Source organism: Mandrillus leucophaeus, unplaced genomic scaffold (assembly GCF_000951045.1).
Source record: "Mandrillus leucophaeus isolate KB7577 unplaced genomic scaffold, Mleu.le_1.0 Scaffold1, whole genome shotgun sequence".
Classification (NCBI taxonomy): Eukaryota; Metazoa; Chordata; class Mammalia; order Primates; family Cercopithecidae; genus Mandrillus; species Mandrillus leucophaeus.
This window is the reverse complement of record NW_012098097.1, coordinates 9,707,115-9,714,214: the sequence shown is the minus strand read 5'-3', so window position 1 is coordinate 9,714,214 and position 7,100 is coordinate 9,707,115. Positions and strand designations below refer to the sequence as shown.

The following is a 7,100-nucleotide window of genomic DNA, read 5'->3' as shown; positions in this document are numbered from 1 at the left end:
CTGGCTAATTTTTTGTATTTTTAGTAGAGACGGGGTTTCACCATGTTAGCCAGGATGGTCTCGATCTCCTGACCTCATGATCCCCCCACCTCGGCCTCCCAAAGTGCTGGGATTGCAGGCGTGAGCCACCGCGCCTGGTCCCCATTTTTATTTTTACTGTATTTATTTTTTAGAGATAGAGTCTCACTCTGTCACCCAACTGGAGTGCATTGGCATGATCAGGGCTCACTGCAGCATTGAATTCCTGGGCTTAAGCAATCCTCCCACCTCAGCCTCTTGTGAGTAGCTGGGGCTCCAGGTGCGCACCACCATGCCCAGCTTGACCCTATTTTTAATGTCTTGAAGAGAGACCCTTCCTCAGCCCACATCCATCTCTCACCTACCTCTTCCTCCTTTTCCTGCTCTTCAGCCATAGTTCCTGAATGAGCTCCATCTTGTGATTCCTATTTCCTGCATTGCCAAGATGTTCTCCAGGCCCCGCCACTGGGGCTTCTGCCCACGCCACCAATTGGGACCACTGAGCCCAGATTAGCAGGGACACTTCCCCGTAGCACTGGATCTCTCAGCAGCATCAGGCATTGCTGACCACTCCTTTCTTGACACTTGTTCTGAATTCCCATGACCTTTCCTGCAGCTCTCTCTAGTGACTCCTCGGAGCCACCCTTCTGTGTTCCAGGCACTTGCTGGGGTGCAGTGGTGCGTAGTGCCTGCCCTTGTGGGGTTCACATTTTAACCCCCATGGGGCACACAGACAGTGGCAGCGGTATGCAGGGACTCCAGATGTGGGAACAGTAAGTGCTGTGAAGAAAAATAAAGCAGGTAGATAGAGAATGAGGAGGAGCAATTCCAGACATGGTGGCCAGAGAAGCCCTTCTGAGGAGGTGACATCTGAGCAGAAACTTGGGTGCAGCTATCTGGGGGAACGTGTGAGCCATGACTGTTCCCCATGGTGGCCACACCTCCCCCAGCCTGGTGTGTCTCGGCACCATTGAGGACGGAACCTCCGTCCTGCTCGGACCCCTGCAGGACTGTCTCGTGTTCTTGATGTTTCATTGGCATCTGGCACAGCGTCTGCCCATCCAGTGGTTATTCAGTTTGCTGAATGAGTAAGGGAACAACTGAATGAATGGTCTACAGTGTATGATGAATGGGAGGAAGAGGTCACTGGGGGCCCAGACCTTATGACAGAGCAGTTTGTATCCCTGTCAAGCCCTTGCTGGAAGAGAGATAGGACTTGAGCTCAGCCTGGGAAAAGCCAGGTTAAGGTGAGCCCCCCTTTGCCCATGCCCTCTCCCCATGTCGTTCATTTAGGTCGTGCTTCTGCACATCATCTTCCCTTTCAGGACCACTCAGTCTGTGCATGAGTGAGTGACTGAAATAGTTGGGAGCCACTGAGGAAAAGCTGGAGAGAGAGGCCACGAGAACTAGCATTTTGGGCTTACTTAGGACATGTCCCATTACTTACCACACATAGAGGTCTCAAAAACATCACCACAGGCCTGCCTGACCCTCCTGTGGCTTGGTTGTCCCTTAAAGGAAGGACACAGCAGAGCCTTTGAGACATCTCCATCTTCCCATTTTCCTCCACCTGGGATTTGTGGTCCTTGAACACGCTGGATGCAGATCCATTGGAGAGGGGATGGGTCCTCAGATGCAGTCTGGTGTCTTCTCCAGACTCCTGGCCAGCGACTTGTTGACTTCCTCCTGGGATCCAGGGACTGGGGGAAATAGAGCCAGCCAGGATGGGAGAAATGGGAAGCACATGACTTTTACTCCATGAAAGAAAGCCCTTCTCTGCCAGGGGTCCCAAGGCATCAGTTACCAGTTGTAGTGGATCTCAAATGGTGCTAATTACTCCATCCCTGGGAAAATAGAAAATAGTCATTCAGGGCCGGGTGTGGTGGCTCATGCCTGTAATCCCAGCACTTTGGGAGGCCGAGGTGGGCAGATCACCTGAGGTCGGAAATGCAAGACCAGCCTGACCAACGTGGAGAAACCCCCGTCTCTACTAAAAATACAAAATTAGTTGGGCGTGGTGGCAGATGCCTGTAATCCCAGCTACTTGGGAGGCTGAGGCAGGACAGTCGCTTGAACCTGGGAGGCAGAGGCTGTGGTGAGCTGAGATTGCGCCATCGCACTCCAGCCTGGGCAACAAGAGTGAAACTCTGTCTCAAAAAAAAAAGAAAAAAGAAAATAGTCACTCAAATCATGTTCCATGTTCTGGTGGCTTTAATGTGGGTGACTCGTGTTTCAGTGTCAGCCATGAGCGCTGACAGCAGGCTGTCGCTTCTTTCTGCAGTATTTCCCTACAGTTGAGTTCAGCTATAGGGAGCTCACTGTAGCTGTGAGTTTCCCATTTCCTGTCAGAGGAGCAAGGGCCTGTTAGAGCGAGGTCTGCAGTACTGATGGACTGCACCCACTTAGCAAATGAGCGGTGCTGAGTCCTGTTCACTTTCCCATCCATGCCTTTTACCAGGAACTCAGCCCAGATACATCATGCTATGTGTTTATATTTATTTTTGTTGGAAATCTTGGCTTAGAAGGCAGGCTACCTGAGCCTGTCCTGACCTAACTGCAGGAATGTGGGGGGCTGAAGAAAGGGAGGACTCCTGCTGTCAAGGTTAGCATTTGGGAGTCTAGGGGGGTGAGTGACAAGGCTGTCCCTGCCGACCCACTGGGGTCAGCCTGTCTCTGCGGTTTTCTGTGGCCACAGACATGAAGAGTGTGTGGCAGGCCGATTTAGAATGCTGCCAGGACCGGCACCTAGTGGTGCAAGACCCCAGCTTGCACTTGATCCCAGGGCTCTCGTGTCTCTTCCTGCTTGGCTTCCCACGCCTTTACCAAGCTCCTGCTTCTCTGTGAAAAAGAAATGTCTGCAGCGCCCCAGCCCAGTTTGTCTTGGAAAGATGTAATTACAGAGTTGTAAGGAGTGGAGAATCAGCAATGTTTTGACATAATCATTCCAGGGTGGGTCATGAAACCTGCCGGTGCCTCTGGGGTAGATTCTCCTGGCCTGCTTGTGGGGTTGCTCGGTGGTGTGTTTGGGTAAAGATGTGGGCGAGTCTGTAACATTTCTGGCCACTGGGATTGATCTGAAATCACAGGTATTAGGAATACAAAACGATGCAGGAAGCCAGGACCACTGTGGGAAGATAGGCCCCCTGCTCTTCCATAGCCGCCTGCTCCCACTTCAGTGGGAACCTGGCCCCCAGGGAAAGAACTGGCCTTGGATCAGGGCTCTCATGTGTTATTTTTACTGCCTTTTCCTACCATATTTGCATTTTTAAAAATAGCACTGCTGAGTGGCTCCTTTTCAGCATGAGTCTGCCTGGGAAGGTACGGTGCATTTGCAGAGTGTGGCTATTGATTAGCAGCCAAGCCTTGGCATTTGGGAGTGTGGCGTGAAGGGGGCCGCTGCGGCGCTGGGTAGGGGTGAGGCTCTGGATCATGAGCTGCGGCAAGAGTGAGGCAGCAGCTTTCTGCTGCCCCAAGGTTATGTCATGCTTCTGTGCATTCGCAGTTGCAGGGAGGTGATAAAAGAGGGGCAGGGAGCACCAGGGTCCCGAGGGCCATGGCCAAGGAATGGGGCCAAGCGGGCATGCCTCCTTCTGCCGGCATGCTTCTTTCTCAGACTCTGAGTTTCCTTGTGGGTAGAACCACACTTTCACACCACCTTGCTCCCGTCTGGTCACAGCTCTGAGCATCGGGTTCTCAGGGCCACAGCATGGCCTTCCTGCCTGGAAGTCTTTAAGGTGGCGAAACCATGTCCCCCAGGTTCCCAAGGATGAGTGCTGGCGGGATCTGCTCTTTGCCACAGTGACAGCAGCTGGCCCGGGGCCTTGTTCTTGTCACTGTGGAAACCGGCGCAGGCTGGGATCTGGACCACCTGAGCAGAGGTGGGTCAAGGTTGGGGCAGTATCAGTTTGAGGACCTGGTGCCTCTGTGTCTTTCCCAAGGGCTGGACCACAGGAAGGGTGTGTCAGGGAGTGCTGAAGGGTGGGCATCAGTCAACTCTCGCTTTCTTAGTTATTTTCAGTCACCTTACTTTTATACCTTGATCCCTGGATTTCACTTAAAATGTGTTTTCTGTTTTTTTCTTCATTACACCCCCATATCAGCAGTAAACTTAAAAACATTTTTTTTTAATTAAAAACAAATATTCCTAAGTAGTCAGAGTATATTTTGTTTTAGGAGAAAGGGATTTTTTTTTTTTTTGAAATAGGGTCTTACTCTGTCACCCCGGCCGGAGTGCGGTGGTGCGATCGTGGCTCACTGTAGCCTTGATCCTCTCACCGGAGCCCCCCAAGTAGCTGGGACAATAAGCACAAGCCATCAGGCCTAATTAAAAAAAAAAAAAAATTCTGTAGAGATAGGGTCTCACTAGGTTGCCCAGTCTGGCTCTCGAACTCCTAGGCTTAAGTGATTCTCAAAGCTCAGCCTCTCAAAGTACTGGTATTACAGCGTGAGTCACCGTGGCAGTCAGAAGTTGAACTCTTTTAACTATCAGATTAACCTAGGGAACATTAATGTCTCCACCCAGAGATTCATTCAGTGGGTTTGGGTTGAAAAATCAAATCCGTGTTTTTCACGGATGTTGAATCCGTGTTTTTCAAGCTGATAACTGCCTTAAAATCTGTTCCTCCTTCCGAGGGGCCTGTGGAGGCTGCTCCATTTTCCACTGCTTCATAGACTTTTGCTCTCAGCACTGCTGAATTGAACATCTAGACTTCCTCCAACTGTTAACTTCCACCGGTTGCCCTTCAGAGACCAGCACAGGGTGCAGACAGCCAAATGCTGCCTCACAGTTGCTGGTTGTAAGGCATGGCTCCTAGAAGAGGGTGTCCTATAGTCCAAGTACAGTTTGGTCTGTTACTTTCAGGAATTGTGTACCTCCTTCAGGACTGTGATAAAATGAGTTTCTGCGTGAGGCCAGGAGAGCCCTCCAGGAGACTCTGGGCTCCTAGAAGAGGGAAGTTTTATGCATAATTGTATGGAAAAAATTATCAGAAGGCTGGGGTTCGAGGTCTCACATGCTGGTGTCTGTTCTATTGTCCCTTCTTCAGGGCACCCCAGGGCAGTGTGGGGCAGCTATCCCAGTCCCCAGGATGGGACTGGGTGTAGGCCTACTCCACGCGTCCCACCTCTGTGACCTCCCCGGTGCCTTCCTCCTGAGGTGGTGAAGAGCATTGAACCTCATCTGCCCACTTCTCCACCTCCACTTCTCTCAAGGCGCAACAGCAACAAGCAGCTCATCTGAGTGCAGTGAGCCAGGACTCAAATACCAACTGAAAGAGCACCGTCGTGGAGACTGGGAGGAGTTTCTGCCCACCTCTGCAGGTGCAGTGAGGCATTCGTCTCTTCACGCAGACGTCTCTTCACGGACGTCTGTTTCCTGCCCCTTGACCTGCTCGGCATTCTGTCCTCCTGCAGTCGAAGGCACTCTCTGCCAGGTGTTTTAGTGATGGCCTCTAAAGACCCAGCTCAGTTCAGCCCCCATGCACTCTCATTTGGCCTCCAACCATGTCCTCTTATCACTAGGGGTGGGTGTGTCCACACTCAGAAAAAGGAGGGGGCAGAGAATGTTGATCATATGAACAAGGAGGTAGTTAATACTGTAAGATTTCCTGTTGGTTCCCTTCAGATAGCTCTCCCAGTGTATCTAAAATCCCCTCACTTTACTAATACATCTAAATCCTGATGTGCCCGTACATGAAATTTTGCATTGTGTTCTGTTCTTTGTAAATGTTATTGTCTTCTCCAGGGAAGATGTCCTCGTCTAGGGACCTGCCCTGGTGTCCCAGCCGTGCGGGCCTCCTTGGGCCATGCTGCCCAGGGATGTCGTTGCCATTTGGCTGGCATGCTCTGACGGTCAGTGGGGATGCCCACATGTGAAGAACAGAAGCCTGCCCCTGAGTCAGGGAGAGGTGCCAGGCAGGTGGAAATCAGGGCCCCAGGAGGCGTTTAGGGGACAAGCTCTGGAGCCGTAGCTGGAAGGGCCTGGAGCTCATTCACCTCAGTGTTGCCCACTGAGCTGATGAGGCATCTGGTGCCCAGAGAGGTGACATGACTCTAGCACACACAGCTGGGGAGTGGCGACTCTGTGGCCCCTGCAGGACCTGGTCTCTGTGCCCGGAAGCTTATACTCCACATCTCTGTCCCCTGCAGCGTGTAGCCTCCACGTGACCAGCTGCAGCTTTGCCTCACTGCACCTGCAGAAGTGGGCAGAAACTCCTCCCAGTCTCCATGATGGTGCTGTTGTAGTTAGTATTTGAGTCCTGGCTCACTGTCCTGAGATGAGCTGCTTGTTGCTGTTGTGCCTTGGGAGAAATGGAGGTGGAAAGGTGGGCAGTTGAGGGTCTTGGGACCTAATGATCCAGCCAAGAAGTGACATTTTGGTCAACTCCCACTCTCCAGGCCAGCTGGTGTCCCAGTGATGCCAGCATCCCGGGATGGTATTCATTTCATCTGCCTTGAAATAGTAAGTGCAGGTGTTTGAGAAGCACGGGGAGGTGGTGTGGGCTCAGCGAGGTGGTGTCTTTTCCACGTGAGGTCTGTCATGGCTGAGAGCAGGCCCTGCCCCACTTCTTGGACACAGCCCCTTCAAGGGCTCCTCTTCTCCTGGGGAGCATAGCTACAGGGGAACACCGCTGTTTCCCCAAAACTAGAATTTTCCCAGAAGCAGCTCAGAGGGATGCAGTCCCTTTTAGCTGTTTCTCGGGGGGTGTGCATCAGAATCATTTGGGGAACTTTTTCAGATGATTCCCAGGCAGCAGGTCTGGGGCCTGAGAGTCTGCATTTCCAGCAAGCTGAGGGAAGATGCTGGGCTGCCAGTCCAGGGCCACACTTTGTATATATATATAGAGAGAGAGTCTCACTCTGTTGCTCAAGCTGTAGTGCAGTGGTGCGATCTCAGCGCACTGCAACCTCAGCCTCCTGGGTTCAAGCAATTCTCCTGCCTCAGCCTCCTGAGTAGCTGGGATTACAGGTATGCACCACCACGCCCAGCTAATTTTTGTATTTTTAGTAGAGACAGAGTTTCACCATGTTGGCCAGGCTGGTCTCTAACTCCTGACCTCAAGTGATCCACCCACCTCGCCCTC

At 52.1% G+C, this 7,100-nt stretch overlaps 1 pseudogene; it reads left to right on the top strand.

The window, feature by feature from the left end:
* Positions 1 to 7,100, top strand: part of LOC105529101 — a 17,755-nt pseudogene that overhangs the window by 9,060 nt on the left and 1,595 nt on the right.